Below are 15,462 nucleotides of genomic sequence, written 5' to 3' on the forward strand. Positions count from 1 at the left end.
GTTGATGCCCAATTCACAGAGGAGGAAACTGAGGCCAGAGATATGATGTGACTTGCCCAAGACCACACAGCTAGACACTTGTGGGACTGGTCTCTCCACTACAGATGAACACCTCCAGCTTTCCCAGCCTCCCGGCCTCCTCTCCTGGCACCTCCAGGTTGGGCTGCCTGGGCTCAAGAGTTTGGACTAGTCTAGCGTGCTTCTGGTGGAGGGAGTCCAGGGTGGGAAGGCAAGAGTCTCACCTTCTAATTCCTCCAATTCTGCTTGTCACACAGCAGCCAACAGGCCAGACGCCCTGCCAAGTGCCCAGGGCAGGACAGAGTGGGCACCTGTGGCCACCTCTCAGCAGGGTTGCTCCCATGCTGAGGGACAATCCAAAGGAGGGCCCCAGTATGAGAAGCACAGTGTCAAACAATGGGTGTCATCTCCCCACTGGGTGTCTTGAGACCAACCATAAAGTAGGAACCCGGAAAGATATGATCCTTGGGTGACAGCTCCATGAACTGCTGTCACTGAAAAGAAGTTAGGTTGATGATGGGAGGATGGCATTGTAGACTGCCTGCCTTCTCAGCTTGGGTGCTGCTTTGTTGAACCAGGATCCCTATCTCCACTCTGAGTTTGGGAACCTTCCCCATCTTCCCCCCTCACGCACAGAGCTCACACTCTTAGCGCATTGAATACTCCCTGTTGCATTTGCCCGTTTCCTTGTCTGCAGCGCACTCGGGCTCTGGGCATCTGGGGGTGGGACTGTGTCTGCCCTGTTTCATTCTGGTCTCCCTGGCACTCAGCCCTTGGTCTGGCACGTGGCAGGTGTTAAAAAAAAAAAAAAAAGTAAATGAAAGGAGAAAGTGACCCAAGCACAAGGTATCATGTAGCATTGTGGGGAAGTTTGTCGCCTGGACAGGACTTCTGAGATGCCCAGGATGGAGTGGAGATCTGTCAGGTTCCCTGGAAAGACAGAAAGAACAAGGATCCCTCGAGCTAGCCTCAAGTCCATGGCATAAGAGTGTCTTCTGGCTGCAATGGCCATGAACAGTCCCATGTCTTTCCTGGGCTCTGTGGGTAGAGACTGGACCTTGTAGGATGCTACAAATTGGTGTGTGTGAAGTTTGCAGCAATCCTAGGGGAAGGATTCTTTCCCTTTTTTTATTCTTTATTTATCTTTTTTTTATTTATTTATGATACTCACAGAGAGAGAGAGAGAGAGAGAGAGAGAGAGGCAGAGGGAGAAGCAGGCTCCATGCACCGGGAGCCCGACGTGGGATTCGATCCCGGGTCTCCAGGATCGCGCCCTGGGCCAAAGGCAGGCACTAAACCGCTGAGCCACCCAGGGATCCCAGGATTCCTTTTCTTATGGTGCCCTTTGCTGTATTTGTCCTCTGGGTCAAGAAGTAAACTCTCAGGATTTCAAAAAATTTAAAATAGTTATTGGATTTTAAACACATCGGAGAGAGTATTTATACACATGAACTTATAAAAGATATAAAAATACAAACAGGGTGAATATACATCTATTGTGCATCAGGCTTAATAAATTGTTTTCAAGTACTATCTTGTATTGTTATTCAATTCTAAATATTACCGGGTTTCCATTGCAATTCCTTTGCAACCTCCTTGTACTCTTCCTAAATCCCTTTCCCATCTCTGGAGAAAATTGTGGTTTATTCCTTTTTTCTTTATAATTTATCACATAGGTATGTATGACAAATAATATGTTATTTAGTTTTGAATGTTTTTGAAATTTATTTGAGTGGCATCATATTGCACACATTCTTTTATGACTTTTAAAAAATATTTATTTATTTGCTTTTTTTTTTTTTAAATCAACATTTTTATAGTCTTTGTCCATGTTGGTCAACATTGCTGTGATTTACTAATTTTCACTGGGGCGAGATATCCCACTCGATGACCAAATCATGATATATTTATCCAGTGTCCTTTCTTTGGAATACTATTTTGATGGTATATTTACTTTTTCCATTCTTTTACTTTCTGCTTCTTTGGGGTTTAAAAATGTCTTTTGCAGATAGCTTGTAGTTAGATGATTTGAAAATTCAGTAATGGGAACTTTATCTTTTCACTGGCAAGTTAGTTAATCCACTTACACTTGTGACTACTGTTAAAATGTGGATTTATTTATATTATTTTGCATTTGCTACTTCTCAATTTTCCTCATTTCTTTTTTCCCCTGTTTTTTGTTTTCTTTTGTACTGAGGACTCTCACCCACTGCACCCCTCCATTAGTTTGAAGTTAGATACCTTGGTTCTAGCCGTCTAGTGGTCATCCGAGAAACTTCAATAAACATACTTAATCTAATCAAATCAAGAGCTAACCAGTATCTTGACTCTCCTGTTCAAGGCCCTTTGATTTAAGTGCAATCACCCATCTGGCTTACTGTGGCAGACATACATGGTGATCCATATTCCTGCACTGTTCCCTCTCCTGGAGGGTGGGTTGGACCTGTGACTTGCCTCTAATTGATAGACTATGGCAGAGATGATGGGAAGTCATGATTTAGGCCATGATCTATACCATGATTATTATTATTATTTTATATAAGACTCTGTGCTACCAGAAGAGAAAGACTTCTCTGCTAGTCTTGAGGAAGCAAAAACTCGTGTATGAACTGTCCATGGAGAGAGCCATGTGGCAGGGAGCTGGGAGAGACTTCTAAGTGCCAGGGCACCTGGATGGGGCAGTTGGCTGAGTAGAAGACTCTTGGTCATGATCTCAGGGCCTTGGGATTGAGCCCCAGGTCAGGCTTCGCACTCAGTGGGAAGTTGGCCTCAGGATTCTCTCTTTTCCTCTGCCCCTCCCCCTGGTCGCTTGTTCTCTCTCTTTCAAAGAAATAAATCTAAAAAAAAAAAAAAAAAAAAAAGAAAGAAAGAAAGAAAAGAAAGAAAGAAAGAAAGAAAGAAAGAAAGAAAGAAAGAAAGAAAGAAAGAAAGAAAGAAAATAACCTCAGGATGCCTGGGTGGCTCGGCGGTTGAGCATCTGCCTTTGGCTCAGGTCATGATCCTGGGGTCTCAAGATCAAGTCCTGCATCAGGCTCCCTGCAGGGAGCCTAGTTCTCCCTCTGCCTGTGTTTCTGCCTCTCTCTCTGTGTCTCTCATGAATAAATAAATAAAATCTTTTTAAAAAAAGGAAAAGAAACCTCTAAATACCTAGAGGCAGCAGGTACAAAGGGTCCCTAGTCGTAAGCTGTGAGAAGACGAATTCTGTTGATGCCTGCTGGGAGTCCAGAAGGGGATGTTTCCCCAGGCTAGTATCTGATGAGATCACAGCCCAATTGACCCTTGGATCACCCTTCTGGCTGCAGGGGGTGGGGGGCGGGCGGGAGGGACATCTTGGAGATACTACCTGCTGAGGACACGGTCCTCACAAATGGCCCCGACCTTTACCTTCAGCATTTGGTGTAGGAATTGGGGTGGGAAGAGTCCACCACCTCTTCTCTCTGTCACTTGAGCCAGATTGTGATTTTGAGGTCCGTGACTACGTCTTCTCGCCTCTGAAGTCCCAAAGCCTGGTACACGGTAGGTGTAGAATCCATGTTAATCACCAAACGATGTTACCCTGAGGATAATCTGCTTGAGTTCTCCACCTTCAAGTACTTGTCTTACCCTCATCTAAAGACAAGGTCTAGAGAGGTTTACTGACTTTCTCACAGGCCCTACATTTGCTGCAGGGCCCTACTCAGTTCTTACCTCTTCTGTTAAGCTCTCTGTCACGGTTCCAGTTCATAGCTGGGTGGGCCTTCCCCTGAATTCTTACAACATTTAGCCTCCATTAATCATTTGATCAGCTCAATAAGAAGAGCGTCCATTTAAAACCTCATTTACTCTCTGCCAAGCTCTGTGCCAAGGGCTTTAATCTTTCAAGTCAGTTCATCTTTACGACATCTCTCTGAGAGAGACACTTTTATTATTGCCATGTGACAAAACAGGAGATTGGGGCACAGAGAGGTTAAATAATAACATGCCCAGGGTGACACAGCCAGTAAGTGCTCTGGCCGGGATTTAGACCCTTGATCTGACTCCTGCACGTGCTCCAAAGTAGGACCTGCTGGTGCGGGAAGCAGGTCTTAGGTTTTTGTTTGTTTGCCTTGGTCTTTCTTCTTGCTCCTCGGCGCAACCCTGCCAGCCTGGTGTAATGCCTGTAGGTGGTGGATGTTCCAAAGGCTCCTGGACTCCCCCAAATGTCAGTGGTGGCGCGGTTAGGCCGCAGGCTGCCACTAGGTGGTGCTACATTCCAGGGAGTGGCCGTGGCCGGCGGGACAGGTGCAGAGGCGGGCTCCAGGCTGCTGCGGACCCTGGGAAAGGAGCTGGTCTACCCAGAGCTGGAGGCTGGGGTGCGTAGAGGAGGGGGCTGCACACCTTTCGAGAAGGGAAGGCAGGAGGACGGAGAAGCCAGCGCTCCAGCTGGTGTCTGGCGCTGCCTCCCATAAAGCAGCCCGGCAGGAAAATGGGTGCGCCGGCTGGCAGGTGTGCCCCCGCGGGTCTGCGGGTCGCAGTGGTAGGATGGAAACAAGTCAGGGCCCCAGGCTACCGGAAAAGCAGCCTAGAGGATGCACTAGAGAGGGCCTGGCAGCCCCCCTCTGCTCAGGACCACACGATGCAAATGGTCAAATCTATTAAAAATTTTTTAAAAAAAGATTTTATTTATTTATTCATGAGAGACACAGAGAGGGAGGCAGAGACACAGGCAGAGGGAGAAGCAGGCTCCCTGCGGGGAGCATGATGTGGGACTCGATCCTTGGATCTGGGATCATGCCCTGGGTTGAAGGCAGACACTCAACTGCTGAGCCACCCAGGGCTCCCAAATCTACCTTTTAATTCCAGTCCTATCTAGGTGGGTGGCTTCCCCATCTCCCAGTTGGGGCTTTTAGCCACGGTTGAGTTTCAGGTCCCAGGAGAAAAATGTGTAGTGATTGATCCCACACCCTGGCCTGTTGGCCCCTGCTACTGGGCCAGCCTTCTCTTCCACACACCTCCACCCACACTCTCCCTTCTGGCACATTTGGGTGGAGAAGCAGGTCAGTGCTGTGCCCAGGACTGGGGTGGCAGGGTCAGATGTGGGCAGGTCCCTGCAGGCTGCGGTCATGGGGGCACTTCCTGCAGGATGTGGGTTCCAGTGGCCAAGGGGGCCTCCAATCTTGTGGACTTGAGTGCCAGGCCTTGGTGCTTGGTAGTGGTTCAGCCTAGCAGGAAGAACATGGGACATCAGGGGACCTCAGCATTACCACCTGTCTCCTTGTCTGCAGGGGAGCGTACAGGTGACTTTCCACACAGCAAGGATAGTCTTGTGAGTGGAAGGGAAGATTATGGACCATTCCACTGGGACAGCTGTCTGGGCAAACCGGGACCTATGGTCACCCAGATTCTCTGTAATATGAGTTACCTTCTGGGGTCCCTGGGAGGCTCAGTGGTTGAGCGTCTGCCTTCGGCTCAGGTTGTGATCCTGTGATCCTGGGATCGAGTCCCACATCAGGCTCCTTGCAGGGAGTCTGCTTCTCCCTCTGCCTGTGTCTCTGCCTCTCTCTGGGTGTGTCTCTCATGAATAAATAAATAAAACAAGATCTTTAAAAAAAATGAGTTACCTTCTATGAACCATCTAAATCTGACATCCTCTGATTTTTGGCTATCAGGGAAGCATGAGGCAGGGACACAGAAACAAGGCCAGAACATCCTGGTTCTGTCATGTGCTGAGATGCAGAGAAGATTTGTGTGGAGCTCACTCATCAGTCCCTGGACCCAATCAATCAGTCTTCCAATCCTCGGATTATATAGATCCAATAAGTATGTATGAAGCAGCCCGGGTCCCAGGCCCTGGAGAGTCACATAGACACAGCCCTGTCCTCAGGGGAGAGGTGAGGTCCTCCCACCTGGTCCTGGTTCTCTGTCCTGTGGTCGTTTGGGCCCTTCCCTCCCTCCCCAGTCCTATCCTCGCCCTGCCCCAGGGAACCCTCGGCCTGTCCACTCTTCTCTTTCTGGGCCTGGGATGCATGGGGTCGGCCTCCCCTAGGAGGATTTCTAGGTAGTGCTGGAAGAGTCCTTGTGTTCTTTGGCCCTGCCTTGCCCACCCTTCCTCATCCCACCCGAGCTTCCCTATCCTAACAACCTCATGACAAATTATCCCACAGCTAAGTTAAATTGGCTGCTACATCAAATACCGTGGATTATAGGGAAAGGCAAGCACATAGCTCATTAACTCAAACCAGCCCCTCCCCCAGGCCTCATCTTTCCTCCCTCCCCCTCCACTGATTTCTGGAGAAGAGCTTGGCTGGAGGACTGCTGCCCGGAAGGGCTCCTTGGGTGAGTGGGGAGCTGTAGGGCAGGGGACAGTGGTTTGGACACTTGAGTATGGGACAGGGCATGAGTCCGCTGACCTCAGGAGGCATGCAACCTACTAGCAGGGGGCCTGTGGCAGCGAAAGGCCCCTTCCCCTCCAGACCCAGGCCCAGGCCTGTTCTGGGCTCTCCGGGGGATGGAGAAGAAGCTTGGGAAGGGTGCTTCCTCCTTGGGCCTTAACATGTGGAAGGAGGGGCAGATCTGTCCCTGGAGACCCGTTGTGGGGCAGGGAAGGGACAGCTCCACCAAGAACCAGGGCCTCAGCTGCTGCTCCCTGAAGCCTTGCTCAGCTGCAGGTGCACTGGTGTGGAAGGAAGGGGGGTTTCTCTGGGTGCTGGGGTGGCTGTGCCTTGACCTGGCTGTGGGGATTCTGGTTTCAGCTAAACTGCATGGTTGGCATCTCCAAGGGGAGGAGGCTGTGGGAAGGAGCCCCGTTCAAAGACTCAAGAAAGGAAGTGGGTTGGTTGAGAAGATAAATTCCTCCTCTAGTCAAGGGCCCACCTGTGGCCAATGATAGTCCGGCCTGGAGGAGCCACCCTATCAGAGGGTAATGAAGAATTCATCAGGCTTTTGTAGCTGCCTGCCCATGATCTCCTGGGCAGGGACAATGCCCAGGCTGGGGGCCTTTGTCTCCCTCCCTGCGGAGGCAGTGTCAAATGTTGGCCACACATGGGTGGGGAGCCCGCTTCTCTTAGAAAACGGGCCGTAATGTGACAAGGGGTACCAAATCCAGGACTAATTAGTTGGAAATTACATTTTCCATTTGGCTGGGCCAGAAACAGTTGGGGGTGGGGAGCCAGAGTCAGGAGACACCACTGGGAAGGGAGACGGTGTCTACTGTGTGTGCTTTAGTAAACTTGGCCTCATGCAGAAGACTGGGAGTGCCCCACAGGTACTCAGCATCAGAAAACTGGTCAAAATTGGACAACCGAACCGACCCCCCGACCCCAACAAGACAGCGGCTGTACTTGGAAAGCTTTGCTAGTGACGGAGCGCACCAACCGCTTGCCTTAAAATGGAGATGAAGGACGCTTACAGAGACCTCAAGAAGTCACTTCATTCTACAGATCTTTTCTGGCACCCACTCTGCCCCGTTCAGTAGCAATGCATAAAACTCTACTATTAGGAATTCATTTCTTTGTGACTTAGCAACTATGCTGTTAATTTGACATTTATTAAATATTTACTGAACTCACACTATGCGGCAAAGGCTATTTCAGATATGGGATACATGAGTGAACAAAAGGCTTGAAGATGCCTGCTTTTATGGGCATTTGGTCTAGTGGGGCAGATAAAAAATAATGAAAAAAAATAGTCAAGTGAGGAAGTTCTATGAAGAGCAACCAAGGTGGGCAGGGGGATAAGGCATGATTGGATGTTCTTTCAAATGTGGTGGGGCCAGGACAGGATTTTCTGAGGAGGGGCCTGGGAACAGGGACGGCAAAGCTGGGAGGGCATTAGCCATGTGGCCACATGAGGGAAGGGCGTTGCAGGTGCATGGAAGGGCAAGGGTAGGACTGTGCTTGGTGTCAGATAATATCCAATGGGCCAATGTGGCTGGAATAGAGTGAGAGGGTAGGGAGCATGGGGGATGATGAGCTCGGGGGCTGAGCGTGGAGGACCCCGGGAGCCGCTGAAGGATTTGGCTCTAACTCTGAGATGGGGCCATTGACATCTTGCATGGGGAGTGACCTGATTTGAGTGACTTGATTTTACCAAGTCACTGGCTGCTATGCGGAGGGGTGCTCGAGGCAGGGGCACCTGTGGAAGCGGGGAGACTGACGGGAAGCTCCTGCAATGGGCTGGATGTGAGAGGATACCCACAGACCCCCTCGGGAATGGTACTGCCTCTGTGTGCATGCGGGTGCGCATGCGCGAGTGCATGGGGTGCAGGTGCACGTGTGTGTGTGTGTGTGTGTGTGTGCACATGCACGGGGCCCCCCATCTTAGTTTCTTCATCTGTAACATTAATGTAGCATCAACAGGGACGCCTGGGTGGCTCAGCCCTTGAGTGTCTGCCTTCAGCTCAGGGCGTGATCCTGGGGTCCTGGGGTGGAGTCCTGCATCGGGCTCCCCACAGGGGGCCTGCTTCTCCCTCTGCCTTTGTCTCTGCCTCTCTGTGTGTGTGTCTCTCATGAATAAATAAATAAAATGTCAAAAAAAATGTAGCATCAATCAATGGACAATGTCTTCTAGGCCCTGGCTTCCTGTAGGAGACGTGAGGAAACGGATGAGTGGGGACAGAGGATGAGGAGGACAGATGATTCTGGGGAGGGGAGCGCCAGGAGCCTGTGGGAGGAGGTGCGGATCCCTCTGCAGCCGGGAGAGGAAGCTGCCCAGGAGGGGCTGCGAGCAGGAGGCCCAGGGCAGGTAAGTGGAAGTGTGGGGCAGAGACCAGCAGGAGCAGCAGGCTCGGGGGTGAGAGAGGGAGTCAATGAAATGAAAGCATTTTAAAATCATAGAAATGTAAAGGCGGAAGAGATCTCTGAGATCTTTAAGTCCAGAGATTTTCGGACAAGTCTTTGTTCAGCAGGACCTGGCCGATCGGATTCCATGTAAGGCAGTGTTAGTAGCTGACCCGTGCGGGGTGCATGCTGTGCTCCAGACACCCACGTGTGTGGATTATATTAGTTTTCCTAATAATCCTGAGAGGTAGGTCACTATTACAAGTATCCTCATTGTCTGGAGGAGGGAAATGGGGCACGGAGAAATTAAGAAACCTGCCCGTGGTCACAGTGGGTCAATGGAAGAGCGATGGGAACCCAGGCAGTGTGGTCCCCAGACTATGCCTGTGGCGGCTGTGCTGAGAGGGCCCCTGTGTATGCAGGGGTGCAGGCGGCTCACTGTGTGGGGGCCCTGCTTCCATCCCCATTTAGACCTTCCCCGGGAAGCTCCGAGGCACCTGGGCAGGAGCCGCCCGCCGCAGCTGCCCCCACAGACCGCTTGCTTGGAGCAACCCTTCACTTGATGGACCAGCCACGTGCCAGACCACACTGGAGGCCCCAGGGTTAAGCCGGGGAGGGCTTCCTGGAGGGGGAATTCACATTTCTTGCAGCAGCGCTCTAACTTCACCTGTTGGGATGTTTTCTGAGCTGAAAGCTTCAGCCTCCACGAGAGGTCGCTGGAGATGGCCCAGAGGACATGGTCTCCCACTCCTGGGTCTTCAGGTTTCCCCCGAGATGCGAGTGTTTTCTGGGCCCAGGTTTGAGTGGAAGGCAGGGAAGGCAAGACCACCAGGGATGGGTGCGGATGGCCGTTGGTCCAGGCGGGGTTGGGGGCTTGGGGGTGAAGAGGGGGTTGGCTGGTGCTGGTGTCAGGAGTGGGTAGGGCTATGTGACCGCCGGGCTCCTGGATCCTGTTGTAAACCCGTAGCCTCAGCCTCCCCGCCAGCTGAGAACGCACCTCCTGCGGAGGTCTCCCCTGACTGCGGCCAGCGGCACCCGTGCCCATGCCCGGCAGAGGAAGCTCCTCCGCTTCTCGCCGGCGCCTTTGGCCTCAGCCCTGCTTTGCCACCTGGAGGGCGTACCCTTGCCCTCCACGTTCTGGGCATTCGTCCACGGTGCATTGAGTGGAGGCTACCGCGGGCTGCCAGCCCCGTCCACACACAGGTGACACAGGCGAGCCTGCTGTCACGTGGCTGCCAGCGCAGGGGTGGGATCAAAGCGCAGGGGAGAGACAAATGGCCAGGACAGGGCCAGGGGTTTAGTCTGGGGCGAGCTCGCAGAGAACTGCGGCTGAGCCCAGGCGCGTGGGACGCAGGGATGAGATGCCCCGGTGTGCCCAGTGTGCACCTGGTGGCCCTGCGGCTGCCAGCTCCAAAGCAGTCCCGCCCCTCCAGGGGACTCCAGTGCTCAGGCCGGGCGGGGGCTCCGAGAAGCTCTTTCCAGAACATTCCTGCTCCCTTGGAATACTGAACTCCCACGGGTGGGGAAGACCCCCATTCTTTGGGATGGTCTGTTTCAGCCCCATTGCCAAAGCAATCCCCCAAGTCCACACCATCAGGAATCCCGGGGACCCTATAAGGCCCACTCAACCCATGATGACTCTGAGCCCCCTCTCCCTTCCTTGGGTCCAGCCAGTGTGAGGTGGGTGGCCTGTCAGCCATCCCCTGGGAAAAGGGCTGAGGAGGGGGGCCGGGGCGGGGCGGAGCCGCGGGCCCCTGGCGCTGGGGGCCTCTGGCCTGTCCGCGGTCAGTGCGCAGGCGCGGCCACCGGGGGGCGCCCGAGCGCCGGGGTTCGCGCGGCGGCTGTCGGCGGCCGGGCGGGCGCGGCGCACGGAGACCGGCAGGGGGCAGCAGAGCGCGGGGCCGCGGGCGCGGGGCGCGGGGCGCGGGGCGCGGGGCGCGGGGCTGGGCGGCGGCAGCTGCGTTCCCGGCTCCGAGCACCATTCTCTGTTAGGAGGGTAATTTAGAGCAATTACACCGATTATTATTGCTTTTCTAATTAGTGCTTTTCCTACAGAATTAGCCGAGTGTTTATTAGGAGCTGCTTGTTGCCAGCAGTTTAACTGCTTCGCTGCCGGGCGGGGGCGCCGCGAGCCGGGAGGGGCCGCGCGGTCCTCGCCGCCGCCGCGTGGGGCCGGCTGGTTATGTGGTTTCGCATAAAAGCACGGATTAAATATTCATTCTGCTTTGTTACATATAGCATTAAATTTTTATCAGCTGTATGTTTTCCTTGAAGTTTTCCCGGCGTGTGAACACTCAGGCGGGCTGCAGAGAAAGCTCCGGGGCCTTGGCGGGTGGGGAGCACAGATGGGGACCCCGGGAGTGGGGGGCGGGGATGCTCACCTCTCTGACATCCCTAATTCCTCTAGACTGTTCCCAAGCCCTGTATCCGCAGGTCCTTGGGCCGCTCCCGGGAGGAAGGAATTCTTGGTCCCATCTGATGGATGAGAAAACTGAGTCCCTCCTTCTCCCCCCGCCCCCCCGCCCTCCTCGGGCGAGGGGTGGCGGGTGTCTGCTTCAGCCCACTGGCATTTGGGGGAACTTCCAAACACCCTCGGCCCCTCTGACACCCTGGGGCACTCCCTAGGTGCCCCACCCAGGCCTCCCCTCCCCATTTTTCCGGGCTGCATCCCAACCCGGGGGACCTGCGGGGAAGCAAACTGATACCTGCTGCCTGACTTGCTCCTTCTGGAGCCCGTGACCCAGGGCAGCGGCCATAGGGTGGCGGGAGGCAGAGGAGACAGGTTTGGGGTTTGCTTAATGCACTACCTTCTTATTGGGAGGTTGCTAGTTACTTCCTGGGGAAGGGAGGCCTCCTCAGTGGTGTGGTCCCCAAGTGAGAAAAACGAAACACAGGTGCGCCCATTGCAGAACCAGAGGGGGCGGCTGGTGCTGCCCAGCCTTGACGCAGTATTCCGCAGTGTTCGAAGGCTTCTGGAAAACCACCTCCCTAGCGCATCCAAGTGTTTGTTTACAGCTCATTAACTACTTGATGGAAAGGCTGGGGTGGGGGCGAGGCAGGGAACTATTGACAGAAGATCAATCAGAAATGAAGATTAACGGTCTCCAAAATGTTCTGGTGGGTCAATAGGGAAATGGGATTTGAGTTTGAAAAACAGGGACTGATGAACTGAGATTTCACTTACCCGTTTGTCGTTGCCCAGAGCGAGGCCCACGAGGCCCAAGGGGATTGAGACTGGCTTTGGGGACGTGTGGCAGGCTCTCAGGGGCTCTGGGATGGGGCTCGACTGGGGGCCTTAGTTCCTCAGCAGGTGGAGGGTGGAGGAGCACGTGGGAGAGTGGGTCTACCTCAGCCCTACTGTGCGACTGGTCACACTGGGCCCAGGACATGTTCCAAGGCAAGGGGGAGGGGGACTTACCTGCTTTTCACCCCTCCGTGTTTCATTCATTTTGGTGGGGTTAGAAGGGGAGGCGGGCAGGTGGTTTTAGAGAAATCCTTGGAGGCTGGAGGTTCCAGAGCGGCTGAGAGATGCCCCAGCACCTGCCCAGGGCTGGCCCCAGATGCGTGCGGCAGCTCTGGAATCAGCGCTGGCCACCACGGGCTCTGCAGGGGTGCAGGGGAGCCAGGCTCACACTCCCCTTGCCCATTCTGCTTGCACACTCCCTTCTTTGCCTTCCCTCTTTCTCAGGTGACTGCCTTGCCTGACAGTTAGACAGGTGGAAGGCTGCTTGCACTCTGCCCCTTACCTGAACACAGTGAGGTGGGCACCCTCCCCACTCCTCCCCGCTCCCCTACTTGGAGGCCTACCTTCCTCTGGCAAGCCTGGGTTCCCGGCCTGGGGATGGTCTCTGCAGATGCACCACACAGCGGCTGCCCCTGCATCTGGTTGCCTCCCTTAGGTACTGGCACCTGTCTTCTGTCCCCTGGGCTTTTTCTGCTCCCCACCCCGCAGGACTCCATGGGGCTGAGAAGCGCAACAGGGCCGTGCAACCTGTCCGGGAGGGAGAGAAAGAAGACAGGGGCAGGAAACTCCCGCAGTTATGTGTCCTGTCTCTGACGGCTTTTCCCAGTGAAGTAACCTGGTACTGGGTATGAAGAGGCCAGGAGTCTGGGGCTGATGACCTCTGGGACAGAGCAGGGTGTCACTGCCGCTCCCTGGCCTGGGGGGCACGCCTGTCCCTCACCTAGAAAGGCTGTTCTGTGATGACAGTGGCCAGTCTGAGAACACTGGAGTCTTTCCGGGCTGCTCTTCTGCACTTACCACGGACACTAAGGACTAGTCGGGACTGTGGGCTCGCAGGCCTGGAAGAGGGTTACGATGCTCTGTGGCCCAGCGTCCCCACCTCAGCACTACTGACACTTGAGGCTGGGTCGCTCTCTGTCGCGGGGCCATGCTGTGCATTGCAGGACTGTTAGTAGCTGCTTCTCTGGTCTCCACCCACTAGCTGCCAGGACCGCCTTCCTCTCTCCCCTGTTGTGACAATCAGTAATGTCTCCAGGCATTGTCAAGTGTCCCCCAGGGATCGAAGTCACTCAATCCCCAGGGGTCAGAACCACTGCTCCACGTTAATCTCCTCTCACAGGTGTACCAACCGATATCTAGACATGGGCTGTGACACAGGCAACATGATTCAGGGCGAAATAATGGATTGGCCACATGCTCAGGATCTGGAATCGGCTATGCTGACATTCAGATGTCTTCTCTGCTACTGGCTCGCTCTACTGCAATCATCTGTGAGTCATCTACCTGCCTTCACTTGCCCATCTATAAAATGGGAATGTGAATATTGCCATCCTTATGGTAACATTAAATAAATATGGTAACATTAAATAAGGTGATGTAAGTGCTCAGCAGATTGCCTGCTGCCTCGCAAGGGTGCAATTAATAGCAGTGAATGTCAGAATCAGAGATAAGTTCTGGACTCCTCTCCTGATTGGAAATAGGAAGACCTGAAGAAGGTCCCAGATGATGGCATTCTGAGGACACACTGCAGCTTTCTTCCAACTGGAAGGTATCTTCTAAAAGATAGGGAGGCCTTGGGACCCATAGACTTAGAATCAACTAGAGATGATGGAAATTAAAATTTTGTTAGTTGAAATTAAAAAAAAATCTCAAAGTTGATACACTGAATTGCAAAATAAGCACGGAGAAAGGCAGAGTGACTGCTGAAAAATCAAGGGAAGAATTTCCCCAGGAATGCAAAGCAAAAGAGAACGAGATAGAAAATAGGAGAGAAGAGTGAATCAAAGCAAATATGAATAAAGAGAACCAAAAGGAGAAAATAGAAGCAATGCAGGAGAAGCCATACTTAAAGAATTAATAGAAGGGAATTTTCCAGAACCGAAGAAAGATAAAAATCCTCAGACTCAAAGGGCCTGGGATGGCCAGCAAAATTTCAAAATCTACCAACATAGACATATCACAGTGAGATTTTTAGAGCATCAGAGATCCAGGGAGACCCCGAAAAACCTCCAAAGAGGAAAAATAATATGTCATCAATTTCCTATTACAAAGTGTCATAAGCTGGGTGGCTTCAAACAACAGAAATGTGATTATCACTGTTCTGGAGGCCAGGAGTCCAAAATCAAAAGGTTGATGGCATTGGTTCCTTTTGGAGGCTTGGCGGGAGCGTTGCTTGGGCGCCTGTGTCCTCCCCACCCCTATCCTGGCTCTGGTGGCTCCCGCCAGGCCTGGTCCCTCACTGGCTTGCCATCTCTACCCCTGCCCTTCCCACAGCCTTCCTCTCTGGTCTCCCTGTGCCCTTTCTTGTGATAAGGACACTAGTGTTCAGAGTTAGGGCCCACCCTACCGGATCTCATCTCAAGAGCCTTAACTTCATTATCTCTGCGCACATCACCTTTCCAAAGAAGGTTACATGCAGAACCATTGCCGGGAGTGTGGATGTGGCCACGTCTTTTGGGGGCAGGGACCCCAGCCAACCCATGGGAACCAGGACTGGATCAACGTCATACTTCTCCTCATCAGCAAAACTGGATAAAAAAAAAAAAAAAAAAAAAAAAAAAAACTATAACAATGAAGCGTATTTTCAAAGCTCTGAGGAGGAAATGGCTTTGAACATAAATTATCATTCAAGTGTGAGGGTACAATGAAGCCCTATCAGACGAGTACGGACTCAGAACATTTACCAGCCTTCCAGTTCGCCTCTGAAAGAATTAATGTATTTGGCTAGTGAGGAAGAGGTCTTCTTTCCACACCACCTCCCCTGCCAACAAAGAAAAAAAGAGCCCTAAATTGCCTGGTGTTAATATATTTCTTTTTTTTTTAAAGATTTTATTTATTTATTCATGAGAGAGAGACAGAGAGAGAGAAAGAGAGAGAGAGAGAGGCTCCTTGCAGGGAGCCTGATGTGAGACTCGATCCCGAGACTCCAGGATCACATCCTGGGCCGAAGGCAGGCTCTAAACCCCCGAGCCACCCAGGGATCCCAATATATTTCTTTATATTTATATTGTTCAGCAAAGTGACATTTGTACAGAGAAAAAGTATTACTGGGGGCATAACGTAAAAGAGCAGCGTGCTCCCCTGTCTCCACATCCTAAATTTGTCCTCCCCAGAGCAACCACTGTCAGTTCTTTCAGCTATTTTTTTTTTTTTTGCTGTTTGCTTCTATTATTTCTACATTTCTAGTGTGTGTAGCTATTTCTTGATGCCTCAAGTTTTAAGAATTATCTATTGTCTCACTACTAA

Source organism: Canis lupus, chromosome 7, assembly GCF_003254725.2.
Source record: "Canis lupus dingo isolate Sandy chromosome 7, ASM325472v2, whole genome shotgun sequence".
Classification (NCBI taxonomy): Eukaryota; Metazoa; Chordata; class Mammalia; order Carnivora; family Canidae; genus Canis; species Canis lupus.